Source organism: Carettochelys insculpta, chromosome 1 (assembly GCF_033958435.1).
Source record: "Carettochelys insculpta isolate YL-2023 chromosome 1, ASM3395843v1, whole genome shotgun sequence".
Taxonomy (NCBI): domain Eukaryota; kingdom Metazoa; phylum Chordata; order Testudines; family Carettochelyidae; genus Carettochelys; species Carettochelys insculpta.
Genome location: NC_134137.1, coordinates 356,803,458 through 356,822,847, shown reverse-complemented (window position 1 = coordinate 356,822,847; position 19,390 = coordinate 356,803,458).

Here is a 19,390-nt window from a genome sequence, read left to right as displayed (position 1 = left end):
AAAGTATTTCATTAGTGTGCTGAGGATGATTATAAAAAACATCATCACACCATCGGGCATCAGGGCACCAGCTTAAGAGTACTGTGCCAGGCCCCATAAATCCCAAAAACAGCCCTGCATTTAATCATCTTTTACTTAGAAGCGTCTGACTTTGTCAGTTTTGTGAGGCCTACAAGCTCTTCCATTGTCATGCTCCAGCTGATGCACCTGCAGTTATGTATTAAGCAGCCATGCTTCTTTTTCCATTATTCTCTTCTATGCATAACATAGGTAGGACTATAGCTCTTACACAGTTATCATCACCACCCAGGTAGTGCTAGTTTGCCAAAGTAAATGCACTATTACAAACCACTCCTGGAAAGCTTTGAGTTATCCTGACTTTACACTAGTTCAGGAGAAGAGAATGACCCAGTCCTCTGACTAGTATAATTAAATGTTGCATCTACATTTGTTTTAATAAGCATAATTTGCTATATGCTGTACGAAGGCTGTGGCTAAATCAGAACACCGGCCTCTTCACAACTAGCCTTTTCCAAGTTACACATCTGTTGGAAGTAGCAACCAATATACTAGCTCTTCCTGTAATGAGTAACGTTCATGGAACTTTTAATTTTCAGTGCAATTAACTTCAACAAGCCTCTACTGAGTTAAGGAGGTATTACGATCCCCGTTTTACTGAAAGGAAACCTAAGCCTCACAGGTTAAAGTTGCAAAGGGCCAGAGTAAGGCTATGGCAGAGTTAGCTCAGAACTCATGATTTCCTGGTTTTCAGTCATGTTTTCAAGTCATAGCTCTGCTAAAATGTTTCCATTCCTTATTTAGGATCACCTCTTCTGCTTTTGTGGCTACCTACTTTCTCTACCCCATTGCCCTCTATTCTGTAAAATTATGGCAATACACTGACACATCTGGACAATGAACTGTCACTCCTATGGGTTGGGTTGCACTTCAGATACTGGACTGATATCAAATGTGGCATAGGTAGTATACATCAAGGCCTATGTCTCTGGCCTGATCCCACAAGCAGTGCAAGGACAGAAGTTCCATTAATTCCATTAGGAGTTCTAGGTATGGCAGATTCAGGATTGTAGAATGGGCATAACTTCCGATAGTTTATCACGTCTTTATAGATAACCTTTGCCTCAGTTCACTGGCATCACAGCGACTGCTCCAGTTTTCTGAACAGTCAGTCAGAGCTGAATGTTTGTGCCTTCTTCTGAACTGGGATGGGGGTTAAAAAGAGATTACTTACTTCGGACAGCAACTGGTGTAAGTAGAATCACAAAATCATAGAATACTAGCACTGGAAGGGACCTCGAGAGGCCATCGAGTTCAGCCCCCTGCCCTAATGGCAGGACTAAGTACTGTCTAAACCATCCCTGATAAACATCTATCTAACCTGTTCTTAAATATCTCCAGCGATGGAGATTCCACAACCTCCCTTGGTAATTTATTCCACTGTTTGACCACTCTGACAGTTAGGAACTTTTTCCTAATGTTCAACCTAAACCTTCCTTGCTAAAGTTTAAGTCCATTGCCTCTTGTTCTATCCTCAGATGCCAAGAAGAACAAGTTTTCTCGCTCCTCCTTATGACACCCTTTTAGACACCTGAAAACCACTATCATGTCCCCCCTTAATCTTCTTTTTTCCAAACTAAACAAGCCCCATTATTTCAGTCTTTCTTCATAGGTCACATTCTCTAGCCCTTTAATCATTCTTGTCGCTCTTTTCTGGACCCTCTCTAATTTCTCCACATCTTTCTTGAACTGCGGCGCCCAGAACTAGACACAATACTCCAGCTGAGGCCTAACCAGCGCAGAGCAGAGAGGAAGAATGACTTCTCATGTCTTGTTCACAACACACCTGTTAATGAATCCCAGAATCATGTTTGCTTTTTTTGCAACAACAGCACACTGTTGACTCATATTTAGCGTGTGGTCCACTATAACCTCTAGATCCCTTTCTGCTGTAGTCATTCCTAGACAGTTTGTCCCCATTCTTTATGTGTGAAACTGATTGTTCCTTCCCAAGTGGAGCACTTTGCATTTGTCCTTATTAAACTTCACCCTGTTTACCTCAGACCATTTCTCCAATTCATCCATATCATTTTGAATGATGACCCTGTCCTCCAAAGCAGTTGCAACCCCTCCCAGCTTGGTGTCATCTGCAGACATAATAAGCGTACTTTCTATGCCAATGTCTAAATCATTGATGAAAGGAAGGTGACCATCTGTCCCGTATTGGCCAGGAGAGGCCTGTATTTTGGGCAACAGAAAGACATCCTGATTTATTTTTAAAAAGGGTCTAATTGCCCCATATTTGCAGCTTTGCTCTGGCTCCCAGTTCCCCATCCATACCGAGCCGGGAGCCACACCGATGCAGCTGGCCTCGATCCCAGCTCCACATTGCTAGTGGGAGCCACAGCTGACCAGCATGGCTGCCACCTGACTCCCACCTCCCATGGTTTTGACCCAGGTCCCATCTCCCTGTGCCTTGGGGGAGCCAGGAGGAGCACTGCCTGAATCATAGGGTGACCATCCATCCATCTATCCTGTTTTGGCTGGGACACCTAGCATCATCCCCCCATCCCGTATTTGGCCTGGGGCCATAGGGTCATCCTAGGTGAAGTGGAGTAAGTGTTTCACTCCTAAAGTTGCATTACATCAGATGTGCATATGCCCTTGTACCTCAGTTCAGAGCTTTAGCATCGTCACCATGATCCATTTGGTCCAGCCATATGCCCTGCACTGCACCAAAGCATGGGGCCTTGAGAAGGTGTAGCTGGAAGCCAAGGTGGGGGAGTTCTCTCCCCCCATAACAATTATTTACACTGGCTTTATTAAGTTCAAAAGGTGGGTTTTAAGTGATTGCAAGTGATGACGGACAGATAAAAGTAAGAGACTAAATTAAAATAAAGAAAACACACCAGCTAAGACAAATACACTGAGAGAAATTGTTACAAACCCTAGTCCTTATCTGAGATAAAGTTCTTCAAGGCAGAGCTGATTTTTTTCCTGACCTTCTTATAACAGCTTCTCTCCTTGTCAGCATTCTTTTTCTTTTCAAGCTCTTTCATGTGTCCTGTTGAGGTGGAGAGCAATCTGTGAAGCCTGCTGAAGATAATCATTCCCATCCCTTAAATAGAATTTCTCTGGGGTGGGAAATTTTAGTTCAATTCTTCCCTCTAACCTATGGAAGAATATAAAATTCAACATGGATTCCAGCATCAGGTGACAATATCCCCTGGGAACATCCATAATCCAGACTTATGGGTAAAAAAAGACTAAGCACAGATCATTGCTATGAGCACCAGGCTGTTAAGTTCCTTAAGTACTACTAATGGCTTTCACTAAATCACCTAGGCTAAGTCTACACTAGCACTCCCTCCACCTTTCGAAAGGGGATGCTAATGAAACACTTCAGGATATGCTAATGAGGCACTGCAATGAATATGCAGTGCCTTGCCTTATTAGCATAATGGTGGCCACGGCACTTCGAAAGTGCTGCTTTCGATCACTTGTGGCTTTTCTATGTGGGGTCCTTTTCAAATGGACCCCGTGCACTTTAAAATCCCCTCATTCCTATTTGGTTATAGGAATAAGGGGATTTCGAAGTGTGCAGGGTCCTTTCGAAAAGGACCCTGTGTAGACAGCTGTGCACAAACAAAAGTGGCACTTTTGAAGTGCTGCGACCACCATTATTCTAATGAGGCACTGCATATTCAATGTAGCACCTCATTAGCATATACTGAAGTGTCTTATTAGCACCCCCCTTTCGAAAGGGGGTGTGCTAGTGTAGACATAGCCCTAGCTTAATAAACAGGTCTAAACTGCATATTTCCAACCTCACATACATGAAAGATACATGCATACAAACACAATATACACCCTCAGTGGATAACTAGCTCTTCAAATATAGGTTACTTGCTCCATTTGCATAAAACATGCATGAGTTATGCACATTTAAAACCATATTTCCATAAAAATATGGAAGTATGTGTCAACGTAGATATCTGTGTTCTTCCCCTCTACAGGCACTGCCGCTTTTCAGTGTATATGTTAAAATGGATATCTGACAGCAATTTGTCATTATGGGGTATATTGCAAAAAAGTTTATTTGTACCAGATAACATGTGGCCTCTCAAGAAAATCCAGGCAATGGAACTTTACAGATGTTTTCCTTATGTTATTTTTTTTTGTGTGGAGACCATAACCACAAGCACTTGCCCCCTGGTTTTATAGCTGGAATATCTTGCCAACTTTAATCATTTCAAAGCTTTTGGGCCATTAATTTCCTTCAATTTTTAATGAATGCTGAAGTTGCTAAATACTTGTGCTTCATTTCTTTTTCTCATAATTTCAATTACTTAAAAAAACAATAGAAAAGATTTTCTAAAAGGATGATTCAGATTGTTTTTACAAGTAAATCAACATTTCGCAAGGAAGTAAGGGTCAGTGATCTTTCTGTTCACATCCCAGAGATACTGGGGAGCCCTGGCTGAGGGACATTCCTTTACTCCCAAGGAGATTTAGGCTCAATAACATGGATACTCTACTGCCCACCTTGTATCAGAGTGACATATTATGGGAATAAGGAGGCTGTTGGCTGTCTTTCTCAAGAGATGAAGAGGAGGATCAATATACACCCATCCACCACTGATGGAAGCAATAAACTATTACACAACATAAAAACCGGCATACAAACAGGCCAGTTTTGCGCTCACTACAGTCAAGAGGTGTTTTTCTCAATGATTTCTATCTGAGTATACTCAACCCTGAAATGCTGTCAGATGGAAAGCATGTTGGTTGTCCACCATAAATACTAATATATGATCACATTTGTCATGGGCTAACAATATACTTTTTTCACATCATAAAGACTTTCTCCAATCAGCAGAGAACACAAGTAACTAAATCTAAAACCCTTCATGAAAACAATGAAGAATTCTTTAATTGTCTACTGGCAAGCAAGAGCAAATCCCAAATAGCTACACCACACCCAAATAGGAGTGTGTGATGGACAGGAAGGGTCAGTGCGTCACCATATTGTATAACCATTCGGATATAACAGACTTTTGGCATTAACAGACACCCCTCCCCCCCAACAATCCATTAAATCGAGGGTTTACTGTAAAAAGAATTGGCTGGGCTTTCCATCGATTGCTATTGCTGGGGGTTGGCTGCACAGTCAATATCTTAAAGGATGCTTTGCGATTTGATAAAAATCAATGGTAATTTTCTCATTAAACATTTCTACGTGCTGCAAGGCATGGTTGTAGAGCAGGGATCTTCTTCAGAACTGCAATTTAGAGGTTAGGTTTCATACCTGAACGCCGAGTGCTCAGCACAGAATTTGCATCTACTTCCAAAATGCCTTCCATAGAGGACAAAGCATTTGAATTAAACTAATATTTAGCTGATCATTGCTGCATAACATTAAGGAGGGCAGCTATTAAGGTTGTAACAATAGTCAGAAACCAACATGTCAGTACCTATATTACAGCAGGTTAATAAATCACTTCAAATGCAAATCTGTCTGCTCTCACCTTGAATTCTGAATATCTTCAATCTTAGGCCATAAGAAACATTTTGATCAAAGGATCTAATGACTTCAGTGTTGCCAACTTGTCATGATTGCTTCATGAGTGACGTAGTCAACTGACCACAATTTCCCGATGCCAAAGATGCGCTAGCACCTTGAAAATTTCGGTTCTTCCAGGAGTGGGGGGAGCCCCAACTGTTTTCCCTGTTGTCCCACCTCCTGGAGAACATCAGCCAATCAGAGCTGCTGAAAAGAAACAGCCAGAGCTCCATCACCTCAGAAACAGACAGGATTCTGGTAGGAGGGAAGTGGGGAGGAGAGAGCAGAAAGAGTCCAGCAACTCAGGATGGTGCCTCGGCCTTTTGTGAGCCAGGGGGCAGGTGCGGGTCCTCTGTTCCTCCACTTTCCCTCTCCCTCCCTGCAGCATGGAGTGCGTCCAGAGAATCAGCACATGAGACACATATCCCAACATCTGCCCATCCAAGCCTCTGTGTGTGTGTGTGAAAAACTCCAGAAGCATCAAAGGTGGGGCTGGAAATCAGCAGCATTGTTGGGTAGAGTGAAGGAATTAATTGGTGGCTGAACTAATGGGGAACTAAGATGGTGATGTGAGGGCCAAAGGGGAAATAATTATTTATGGACAGAGGGATGGGCAGATGAGAAGAGCATAAATCTTTTAGTAGAGGCCATAATTACCTTAATAAATTTAGGAACAGTGTCAGCACTCCCTCACCCCACAATGGTGGGGCACCTAGAATTCAGTCAATGAAACCCAGACCAAAACCACATTTTTAAAAATATCATTCAATCTGGAGAGGAGGGGGAGTGGCTTAACTCCTAAGTTTTCAGCCTTGGGGGATGGCAATACTGCAAAGTGGACCTGCAATTCAATGAGTTGGAAGGAGTTTTAAGTTTGAAATTCAGTCTCTGAAAACTGTAAAGCCTAACAAAGAAACAATAATTTTGATGTTTAACAAAAGGCCCCTATATAACTGACCTATGTTGGAACTCTGTGAACACAAAGGCTGCGTCTACACTATGCGATAAAATCAAATTTAGTTCAGTTAGCTCGATTTTACCATGTGACTGTCTTCACTGTAAAGACCATTAACTCAGTTTTGGGTGCACTAATCATGAGATTACAAAATTGGAGTTACCTGACAGGTACGGCATTAATCTTGAATTCAGAAGTTCGAGTAAAGGCAAATGTGGAAACACCACATCTTCAGAGTGCATTTTTTTAGCCTCCACAGGTGTCCCGTATGTAACCCATAATGCCATGAGTGCTCTGCTCTGGCCACTGCTCTCCAGTAACAGGAAGACCATGAATTTCCAAGTGGGAACAGCAAGCCTTTGGCTGTGAGCCCATGTTAGTATGAGAGCCTGATGAATAGCTTCTTTCTTTCTATGCTATTAGTGCTGTAAGTGCCCCTAATTCACTTACAAATAGCCCCTGCAGGAAGTTCATGGCTCTGTCTGTACACTCGCTACTTTTTTCTGCACTGGCTGGCACCAGCCCATGCCCCAATGTACCTCATGTCAACAAGGCTGTGCTGGGGGTTGTGCTTGCATAACACACTCAGTGGTTTACATTTGTTTGCAAACCCCCTTCCCTCCCAAACAGGCACCAAACAGTTTGGGTCTTTCCTGCCCTCAACCACATCACGTGGGTAGCCCGCAACCCAACCCAGTAAAAGGATGTGCCTGCCCTTCAGTGCTGACCATGCTGCCAGTCACATAGGTGGGGCTCCAGGGGCAGGAAAGATATTCTGGGCTTTGCTGCCACTGTGGAGAAGTCTCCTCAAGTGGTTAAGATACTGGGGGCTTTGCTGCTGCTGTGGGGTAGTCTCCCCCCAGTGGTTAAGATACTGGGGGCTTTGCTGCTGCTGTGGGGTAGTCTCCCCCCAGTGGTTAAGATACTGGGGGCTTTGCTGCCGCCATGGGACAGGACCACCTCAACTGGCCCCCTAACTATTGACCCCCTCCGTGGCTCATACCAGGCCTCACTGCCACCGGGAAGGAGTTGCCCCCAGCGGCTAAAGGGTTTGCTGCTGCCAGGGAAGGACCACTTCAACTGGTCCTCCACTGAACCACTCCCCACCTTGGCCCATACTGGGGCTTACTGCTGCCAGGAAAAGGTCTCCTCTGGCAGTTAAGTGACTTGCTGCTGACAGGGAAGGACCACTTCCACTGGCCCCCACTGAACCATCACCCACTCAGCCCATACCAGGGCTTGCTGCCACCAGGGAAACGGTCTCCCCCAGTGGCTAAGGGACTTGCTTCCACCGGGGAAGGACCACCTCAACTGCTCCGCCACTGAACCACCCCCACTGCTTGGCCCATACCAGGGCTTGCTGCCGCTGGGGAAAAGGTCTCCCCCGGCATCTAATGGGTTGCTACCACTGAGGGAGGACCATGTCAACTGGCCCCCAACCCCTTCACCCCTACTGGTGCTTGCTGACACCCTGTGGTGGGGGGAACCAAAAATTTTTTTCCTGCACTTTTCTTTCCTCTTTCTTCTCACATTAAAAAACAGTCCGGGCCCCTGCATTCGTTCAGGGATCACATGCAGGCAATGATGGGAGGTGGGATACTCAGTGGATGGCCAGTTGAGAACAGTCATTGCACAGAAGCCTTATAGTGCATTGGAAAGCCAAAGACTCCCCCCAACACCAATATAGTGAAGGAGGAAACCAAAAATTCTTTTTCCTACACTTTCCTATCCTCTACTTTCTCACTTTAAAAAAACAGTTGGGGCCCCTGCATTCATTTCAGGGATCATATGCAGGCAATGATGGGAGATGGGACACTCAGTTGATGGCCAGCTGAGGATACAGTTGCTGCACCCGTGTTGGCAATGTAATGTGGGGGAAACCAAAATTCTTTCTTCTGATTTTGAGCGTCTCTGCATTATTTCCAAGGATCAACATCTTTTCAGGGATCAGGAGGAGAATGAGGAAAATGCAATGGGGGATGATGACATCAAGACCAGTGAACATACCCAGAATGCTATGGGGATGAGGGAAATGTGGGATAGCTTCCCACAATGCATTTCTACAACAGTCAATGTTAGCCAACTTGTGTGTGGCAGCAATTACTTGACTTTGTGGGGTGCACGGTGGAAGTGAGGATGGTCAAAATCAAACAAATTCCAGTATTAGAAAATCAATATAGATAAATTTGATTTTATCTCCTAGTGTAGACACAGCCAAAGATGCCAATGGGACAGGAAAGAGTCAGGGACTTTGCAAAGCGAAATGAAATCAAATGAGCTGGGCTATTCAAGATCACAAATTAAGTAGTGTGGAACACACTTATATCAGCCTATTCCACTTACTGTTTTTATCTATAATATAAATTCATTATATTTGGAGGAAAACCATTGAGCCTCAGATTTGAGAGCTACAGGTTCTGCAAGCCTCACATGTGAAGGGTTGAAGCCACAAGTCAGCCTCGAAGGCAAAGTGTAGTCTCACAACACGTGGAGAAGAGACAGAAATGCATCTCTGTTAAGAAGTCTGAAAAAAAAAACACTATACCAACATTCTAAGAATACTGTCCCATACTGAATGCTGCATGAACTCTTTTGCCAGCAGTGAGGGAGACAGAGCTGATGGCTTGGGCAGCAATTTAATAAGAAATTTCAGAGGATAAGCTAAGTTTTAAAATCTTTGAGTTACAAGAGCTCCTAAAACAGAAATAAAAGTTGCCTATAAACAATCAACCTAAGAACAAATTGACAAGAAGGAGAAAACAACAACAGATTTTTGGCCATCAGAGAAGAAAATCAAAGAGGTATCCCCGTCGTTTAACAAACAGGGAGTGCAAGAAACCCAAAGGATTTTTTTTTCCTGGACAAAAAGCCAGGATAAGTTCTAGGTTTTCTTAAGGGTTATTAGAACAAATTCAAATGGTAGATATGGGGTGTCTGGGGTAGAGGTAGTACCTTTGACTGTCCGGCAGCTGCGCCTTTTCAGATGGTCCTCACCCACCACTCAACTCTCACTGTTGGCTCCTAGCAGCTGTTGTGCATTACAGCAATGCCATCCCCCAGGCAACTGCGTCAGCTCACAGGTGAAACACAGTGAGGGGGGTCTGGTCTATCTCACATACCAACCTTATGGAGGGACTTGTTCCTTCTTCCTTCTAATGCACAGTCCCAACGGCAGACCACGAGGTGTGGTGCTGCAAATCTACAACTCCTGTGAAGGCGGAGGAAGATGCCCCAGTGCTTTCTGGGTTATCCTGGGAAGGAGTAAGGCTAAGGGAGTAAACTCTGACAGAAAATCTGGAGGGGAGTCCTAAGGCAGTTCTGTGTCAACTTCTGGCACTGTCCCGGCAACTCCTGCAGCTGAGCTGGTACCAAACGTAGAGGTTATCCTTTCCTTTGGACTACATCAGTAAAGCAGAGAGCGGGGCCTGGTGTCTGGGCAGCCCAGGGTCTCCATAAAAATTGCCCAGGCTTGCACCTGGAGAGGGACTCCAGCATCACTTAACAGTGTTGAACCAACACGGGAGGCAACAGATACCGGTTATAAGCTCTTGCTCAACTGGCGTAGAGAATGAGCGCCATGGGTTGCTTCCGACGGTGGGAGAGATCATCGCATCTCATTGAACAGTCACCACCCGCCTTAAGCTGGGCAGCCCCCAGCCAGTAGGGTACTGTCTCGCCACAGTTCACTTACCTCACTGGGAGCATGAGGCTTAAGTTTCCCAAACCTGACAAGTGACTGAAATGAGCACCAGACAAACCAACAAGAAAATTATTAAGAAAAGGAAATCATCCAAGTTTCAAGCTTGCTTGTTGGAATGTACAGACCACGTTGACCGGTTTGACTGAAGATCTTCAGGACATCAGCAACACCCGAAAGACCGCTGTCATCAACGAGGAACTGAAGAGGCTCCAAGCTGACACAGCCACTTTGCAGGAGATTGACTCGCCACTTCGGGATCCCTAAAGGAAAAGGACTACACCTTTTTCTGGCAGGGCAAAACCCAAGAGGAACCCAGGGAGCACGGTGTCGGCTCTGCCATCAGAAACACCCTTCTGCAAATGGTGGAACTAGTCACGGGCAGATCAGAAAGAATCCTTCAGGTCAAACTTCAAACCTGCGCCAGTCCTGTCCACCTGATCAGTGCTTACGCTCCAACCATGAACACCACACCAGAAGCAAAGGACAAGTTCTATGAAGAGCTCAGTGACGCCATTGTGCAAATACCTGCTCGTGAACAATTGTATCTTTCGGGTGACTTCAATGCAAGAGTTGGAGCCGATCGTGACTCATTGCCCTCTTGCTTAGGTAACTTCAGTGTGGGAAAAATGAATGACAATGGAAAGCATCTCCTTGAACTGTGCACGTACCACAATCTGTGCATCACAAACACATTTTTCCGAACCAAGCCACAGCACAGAGTGTCATGGAGACTCCCACACTCGAAACACTGGCACCAATTAGACTTGGTCATCACCAGATGCGACAACCTCAAAAACATCCTCCTGACATGCAGCTACCATAGTGCCAACTGCGATACAGATCATTCGCTAGTCTGCTCCAAGCTCAAGCTGAGACCCAAGAAGCTGCACCATTCTAAACCAACTGAAAGGCCCCACATTGATGCCAGAAGGTCGGCAAACTCAGAAAAAGCTGAAATGTTCAGAGAGACCCTTGAGGAGAATCTGCACAGCAGCCCTGGGTGTGCTGATGCAACATCCAGATGGCAACATCTGAGGGACACAATCTACAATACGGCCTTGTCAGTGTTTGGAAGAAGAGCTGGAAACACAAATGACTGGTTCAAAGCTAACTCCGATGAGATGATTTCAGTCTTTGAAAAGGAGTACGCTGCACTTCTGAAGTATAAACACTCACCGAGTCAGAGTACCCAGCAAGCACTCAGAGTAGCCAGAAAAATAGTACAGCAGACAGTCAGGCGCTGTGCCAACAACTACTGGCTTAAGCTATGCAGCAGTATCCAGACTTGTGCTGACTCTGGTAATCTCAGGGGAATGTACAAGGGCATAAAGAAGACAATGGGACCCATCCAGAACAAGATGGCACCTCTGAAATCCAAATCTGATGAAGTCATCACTGACAAAGCCAAACAGATGGAGCAATGGGTCAAGCACTACTCCAAGCTATACTCATGCAAGAACACTGTGGTTGATACAGCCCTCAACGCTGTCGAGCTCCTGTCAGTCATGGACGAGCTGGACCAGGAACCAACTGTGGTCGAATTGAAGAAAGCTATTGACAGCACTGCAGTAGGAAAGGCCCCAGGCCAGTATGGTATACCATCAGAGGTAATCAAGTGTGCCTTGGACACACTCCTGGAACCCCTACATGAGCTGCTGTGCCTGTGCTGGAGAGAGGGTGAGGTTCCACAGGATATGCGGGATGCCAACATTGTAACCTTGTATAAGAACAAAGGAGACAGAAGTGACTGCAACAATTACCGTGGAATCTCCCTCCTAAGTATCACTGGTAAATTGTTCGCTCATGTCATCCTCGGCAGACTCCAGAAGCTCGCTGAGAGGGTATATCCTGAATCCCAGTGCAGATTCTGCACCAAGAGATCTACCATTGATATGATCTTTTCCCTGAGGCAGCTGCTGCAGGAGAAATGCAGGGAACAGGGGAAGCCACTCTATGTCGCCTTCATCGACCTGACCAAGGCTTTCAACTCAGTCAGTAGGGATGGACTGTTTAAATTGCTCCACAAGATAGGCTGTCCACCACGGCTACTCAACATGATCCAGTCTTTCCATGAAGACACAAGAGGAACCATCCAATACGACGGCACATCATCAGATGCCTTCAGCATTGGGAGTGGTGTCAAACAAGGATGCGTCCTTGCTCCGACATTGTTAGGGATCTTATTCCCACTCCTCCTGAAGCACGCCTTTGGGTCCTCAACAGAGGGCATCTTTTTGCACACAAGATCTGATGGGAACCTGCTTAATCTTGCAAGGCTGAAGGCTAAGTCTAAGGTGCAGGAAGTGCTCATTGGAGACATGCTGTTTGGCTGCTTTAGTGACACACACAGAAGGCCAGCTTCAAAACCTGCTGGGTCAGTTCTCCAAAGCATGCAAGGACTTCGGGCTTACCATCAGCCTAGAGAAGACAAACGTACTTGGTCAGGACATTGCTGAACCTCCATCAATCAGCATTGACAAATACACGCTGGAGGTTGTCCACGAGTTTACTTACCTCGGGTGCGCCATCACCAACACCCTGTTGCTGGAGTCTGAGCTAAATAGGAGGATTGGAAAAGCAGCCACAACTCTGTTCAGACTTAGCTAGAGAGTGTGGAACAACAACAAGCTGTACACTCACACCAAAATGCGAGTCTACAGAGCCTGCATCCTCAGCACCCTCCTCTATGGCAGCAAGTCTTGGACCTTGTATGTCCGCCAGGAAAAGAGGCTAAATGTCTTCTACTTGCCTGGCCTCAGGCTCATTCTTGGGATAACATGGAAGGACAGAGTGCCCAACAACACCATCCTTGAGTAAGCTGGAAATCCAACCATGCACACCCTCCTGAGGCAGAGGCAGCTCCGCTGGCTTGGCCACGTCCATAGGATGAATGATGGAAGGATCCCAAAAGACATCCTGAACGGCGAGCTAGCCCCTGGCAAAAGACCTCCTGGACACCCCCAATTGCATTACAAAGATGTCTGTAAGAGGGACCTCAAGGAGGTAGACATTGACCCAGACAGTTGGGAACAGCTGGCAGATGACCGCAGCAGCTGGAAGCAGGAACTACACAAGGGCCTTCAGAAAGGCGAGATGAAGATCAGACAGCTGGCAGAGGAGAAGCGAGCCCATAGAAAGGACAGCAAGGACCTGCCAGACACCCACTACATATGCAGCAGATGTAGCAAGGACTGTCACTCTCATGTGGGCCTCCACAGTACCAGTCAACGCTGCAAATGACGATCTTAAATAGAGTTACAAAGGGTGCGATCCATAGTCTACGCAGACTGAAGGATGCCTTGGATTGGAACAAATCCAGGACTGGATACTTAGAACTATTTAAGTTCATACACGGAGGTAAAGCAAGAATAAACCTTTTATACCCAATCATCCAAAAGTCAGGCTCAGTGCAGAAGCAGTGTAGAGCAGCTGAATAAAGGGGACTCATGTCTTCCTGAGCAACTCATAACATTTTTTACTTTCTACCTTAAGAAATAGCGGATTGGAGGCAGCATGTTTCGTCTGAGCAAAAGTGGGTCTCAATCACTGCTTTTACATGACTCAGACTGTTCCCTTCAGCTGGGAATTTGGAGATTTTATTTGAAGTTTGCCTTTCAGCCATTTTCTTGTGTTTGGAGGTTTCTACATTAGCTAGGCACATTCCTTTGCTTACAGCCAGACAGTTCACTAATATGTGCAATATTATTCAGCTATGTCAAAAGTAATTTCAAATCCTATGAAAATTGAAAACTTAAAAGAACATATTTCCTCAAAATTCCAAATGAGCATGCAATGAAGAGTTTGCCCTAGGGTGCTTGTGTTTATTATTGTTGTAATTCAATTGTTTAATTACATCTGCTATAAAAATTTACTGTTTCTGAGTCTCCATTCTGTCTGCCCAATAATACGGCCTTTGAGGATGAACAAGGATCTTAATTCATATTTTAAAATATCTTCTTTTGGATTTTTCCATTTGATTCACAGTATCTGCAGTAGATAAGTCAAAGACAGCTTTCATCTCACTGCCAGAATGGAATCAGTTTAGAATGGCTGAAATTGATGGCCACATCAAAAGTATTTGCTCAGAACCTGTTCACATTGTGACTGACATCACGAATATGAAAAGCTAGCTTGTCCGAACCTAATTTGCAAATGGGACTTGACAGAAAAGAAGTGAAAGGAAATGAACCTAACAAATTGCAAAAATACATAGAAATGATAGTAGTGAAGAATGTAAACAATGTGAGATGACTGCCATGTTTTCCTGTTTAGAATGTTATGATCTCTTATAATTTGTTTGTTCTGTTACTTTAATGAGCAGAACACTTGTTCCTCTGAACTGGTATGGTCAAGTAATTTGTTGTATGTTACAGTACACAGCATGAGCACATTGAATGTACCACCATTAATACAGAAAAAAGAACACCAAACACCAGCCACCTACAGCAGATATTAACCAGAATTATAAAAACTGTCTCTTCCCAAGCACATCAAAATGTGAAGGGACCTTCTCCAGTTGCAACACCTCCCTTTTCTCCTCCTTTGCTCTTTCTCTTCCTTGGAGGTCACTTGATAACAAATAGGACACTCTCCTGTTTGTGAGTCTCCCTCTTTCTCTGAACCCCTTTGCGAGCCCCAGTGATGCCTCTCCCTTTCTGAGTGCTCTTGTCCCCTTTTATAGTCACATTTTTAACCTCGAACTTTCCTATCATCATCATCCCACTTCTCAGAAAACCACACCTACCTCTCCCAACTACCAACTCCTTCCCCTTCCCTAAAATAAGAGGGTTCTGCTCATAGCCATTGCCTGGAGTTTCTCTCCTCCAACTCCTGCCTCACTTGCTTCTGTCCTGTCCACTCCAGTGAAACATCGCCAACTCAATGACCTTTTTGTGGCCAAACTGCAGGGTCCCTATTCTATCCACATCCTCCTTAACTTCCAAACTGCTTTTGGCACTGTCCATCATATTCAGCATTTTGTCTGAGTTCTGCAGCTGTCATGTAGCTTCACCTCTTGCCTCTTAGGTGGTCTCTTTGAATGGGTCAGCCTTCTCCTTCCAAAACTTTCCATAGTGCCCCATCACTGGCCTTCTGTTTTCCATCTGCTCCTTCTTGTGAGAGGACTTCATCTGCTCTTGCAGCTTCAGTTACCATTTCTATGTGACTGCTTCCTACATCTACCTCTTTACTGCTGGTCTGTCCCTTTCTATTTGATCCCACATTTAAACTTGTCTCTGACTTCTCAGCTCTTGCATCACCATACATTCAACATGGTCAAATCTGCACTCTTCATCTTGTCACACAGTCTTTTGCCACATTTGTAGTCATTTTTGACCACAACACCATTTCCTTCACACAGGGCCATAACCTAGAGGCCACCTTTAACCTCCCTCTTGCTCTAATCCCATAGCATTTAGGATTTTTCCCTCCTTAATGTCCCTTGTTTTTTGGTTATCACCTTATCACACAGTCTTCTTACCCTAGTGTTACCAGCCTCAAATACCCATTTTTCTGCTTCTCCCATAAGTGTCTTTCTTCCTCCTTACACATGCACTAATCTATAACGATATTACACGTTCTTCCTTCAGAGGGTCTTGCTCTTGTGATGCTTACATAAAATTGCCAGCTGCAGGTGGCTAGCTATTGAGAAGTCAATAACATTGCTGTAAAAGTCTTTGAAATGATTTGGAACCATGAAGTTGAGCCTCTAGGTAACCTATGGAACCACATTGTCCTATTATTGTTATCGTTCTCTACCATTCTTCCTGTTATTTGTTGCCCTCATTGCATCCTATCTTCAGTTAGGTCCAGGACTGTATCTATATGCTTGTACAGCAGCCAGCCTAGTGGTGTTCTGATCCTGAAAGAGGTCCCTGGGGGCTACTGCTTTACAAATAATAGTATCCCCCTCGATGTAACAGCTCAGCTGTGCGTGCTGTTCTTTTAATAGAGACTGGTATTTTAAGCATAAACTTGAAGGACTTAAATTAACAGAGGAAGACAAAGGTGTATGCAGGCAAAACAATGTGGCTGCCACTTCTATACCCTGTTTGTTCAGTTATGTGATAGTTTTAAGAGGCAATGTATAGTGTTTGCCATTAGAGCAGCATTGCAGGGAATCAGAGTTGATTGCCCCCAGAATCCTTGCTAATTGGCTGAATTTCCTTTTGGCTAATGCCACTGCCTACCCCTTCTCAACCCTACAATGTCACTTGCAAATACTGTATCTTCTTCGGTCTGTGGTACAGCATTGTTAGGTGCTATTAAGCGTGGCTGTGTTCAGTGGCACACAAAAAAATTCCTGTTAAAGCCCCTTTCATCCTGAAAGGGCCCATATAAATGTAAAACATTGTTAGAGGTAAAGTGATAAAAATAGAAAAATCAGTAAAAGCTCAGAGACTTGTAGCTTAATTTCTTTATTTTGTTTCTGTTAAGACAAGTAAATTTTAAGTAGATTTAAGACTGAATTTAAGGATGTTCCTGGAAAGATCCACCACCTTATCTGCTCTTAGTATCTTCTGCAGCTATGCTGGACAACCTGCAGCCTGCATGTGGTCCATGGGCGTTCTACATGTGGCCCACACGACCCCTCTCTGCCCTCTACCTCTGTGCCTCTCACATGCTGGGGGCCCTGCACTTACGTACTCTTCCCTCTCCCTCCCTCCCACTCCAAAAATGTTGGGAGAGAGTGGGGGAGGAGAAGGGATGTGACACGCTTGGGAAAGGAGGCAGGGGAGAGGCTGGGAAGAGATTTGAGGGAAGGGATGGAAGAGGGGCAAGCACTGCAGCAGAGAGGAAGTGCCAGCAGCTCCTTGCAAATGACAAGTGACTCACATTGAAAGCAAGGGCACATGCGAGGAGCATGCTGATTGCACACTACATTGTAAGAGCCATGTGCTCCCTCTGCTTCTTTATGTTACTTTTGCCAGCAATTTTAATTTGCCCCTACTAATGGATTCCTTTGTGTTGAAAAGGCATGACAAAGAAGCAGAACCAAGAACAATGTATTAAATCTTATTCTTGCAGTCTTGCAGCCCACTGAGACGAAGGACACCCACTCACTAGCATTGGTTGCCAATCACTGTCCTGCAGAACATAAGAACAACCACACTGGGTCAGACCAACTGTCAGTCCTGCCCAGTATTCTGTCTTCTGACAGTGGCCAACCCAGTTGCCACAAAGAGAATACACAGAACAGGTAACCATCAAATGATCCATCTCCTGTCCTAACAGCCATCAGCAGTGCACTGATTAAACCTTTCTTTTAGTCTTACTCATACTCAGTCCCAAAGAATCTGGCAGTGATTGCTCAAGTAGTAACTGAATCCAATCAGGACTGTATTGGGAGATTATCAGAACAACCTTCTTATTGATTTATGTTCTCCATACCTCCTGGTTTACTTCATATTTCTGTTGCACCACAGTTCTTCATTCAAAGTGACGCATTCTCTGTGGTACATTAAATTTTGGAGGGACATGCTGATGCAAATGAAATTACAGGGCTTAGTATTCAAAATTATAAATGTTCTATTACAATTGTTTTAGGAGATGAGACAGTGACATGACCAACAATTTATTGGACAATTCCATTCATAACTAGGTTGTCACATGACTAACCCACTGCTTGTAACTGCTTTGTTTTGGCAAATGTAGGATCTCTCTGTGTTACAGACTGAAACTCCAGGGGTCTAATCCTGGACCCACTAAAACCAGTGGGAGTTTTGTCACAGAACCTGGTGAAGCCAAAATTTCACTCCAATTTTTGCTTCAGGGTGGTACCAAAGTTTCTGCAAAGTAAATCACTGTGCTTGATATCTTTTTCTTCCTAGTTCATTACACTTTTCTTATGACCTCATCTCAGTTAGTTTTGTTATTTCTGCAGGATTGAGTATAATACCTTCTTGAGTGAAAGTTAGATTCAAACAACGGTTAGGCTCAAGTAATCAATATTTTGCAGACTAAAATTGAGTTTGCACACAGAAGAAAATGTTACCCTAGTGGAATGGTCTCCATACACATGTAAAATATGATACTTCTACAGTGTATTATGACAATGAGAGAAAAAAATCTGTTGCTAGCCTATCGATCATACATCATACATATACATACACAGTGTTGCACCTGCATGTGATGACAATGTGAAAGCTAAAGATGGAAAATTGTCCCAATAAGCTTCCATTTTGAGAAAGAAAACTTCAGAGTCTATGGAAATAAGAAATTTTAGACAGCAAGAGTGATTAACCATTGGAACAACTTATCAGCAGTTGTAGTGGAGTCTCCATCACTGATGATTTTCAACTCAAGAGCAGATGTTTTTCTAAAAGATTTGCTCTGGGCACTATTTTTGGGGAAGTTCTATGTCCTGTGGGACTCATGAGATCAAACTAGAAGTTTGTGATAATCCCATATAGCCTTGAAAGCATCTGGCACTGGCCATTGTCAGAAACAGGATACTGGGGTAGATGGACCATTGGTCGGACCCAGTAAAGCCATTCTTATGCTAGAACCTCTGAATCTTTTGTGTTGTTAGATGGCAAAATGAACTACAGAGCCTAGGAGTCAAAGTCAGGGCATGTATTAAAGTAGCTCTTTAGAGGCTTGGTGTCCAATAGGTGAACTTGGCATAGATGTTCCTAGCAAACTAAGCACCAGATAACCACGCAAATGCATTTCTGCTAGTACCGATGCAACTCAAACTGGTACAAGATGGTTTGACAAAATAACGAACATAGATGTTTTGTTCAATTACCAGGAACAGCGGGAGCTAACAATGTATAAGGCATTGTAAAAGTTGTGTGCTTTAGTTGTCTGGTTTATCCTACAACTGCCAGAGTACTTTGCCTTAATTTTTTGCTCAGCAAGGAGAGAGCAGAAATCCCTGCTGGTCACTGAGCCACTCCTTGTCACAGGGCACCGATGTGTTCACATACTTGTAACTCTGTAGTCAGGGCACTGGGATTGTGTCTTGATGGCAATAAACCTAGGTAAGTACCTTTAATCAATGTTTTGGATTTTTATTTGGTTGGGAAGCAGCTAATCACAGATAAAACTAGTTTTTATTAAAAAAATTATGATCAGTTCAAAGACACTTGTAAATAATTTCTAAAGACAGAAGAAACAAAAAAAGGGCAATAAAGGGGATTACATTTATTCC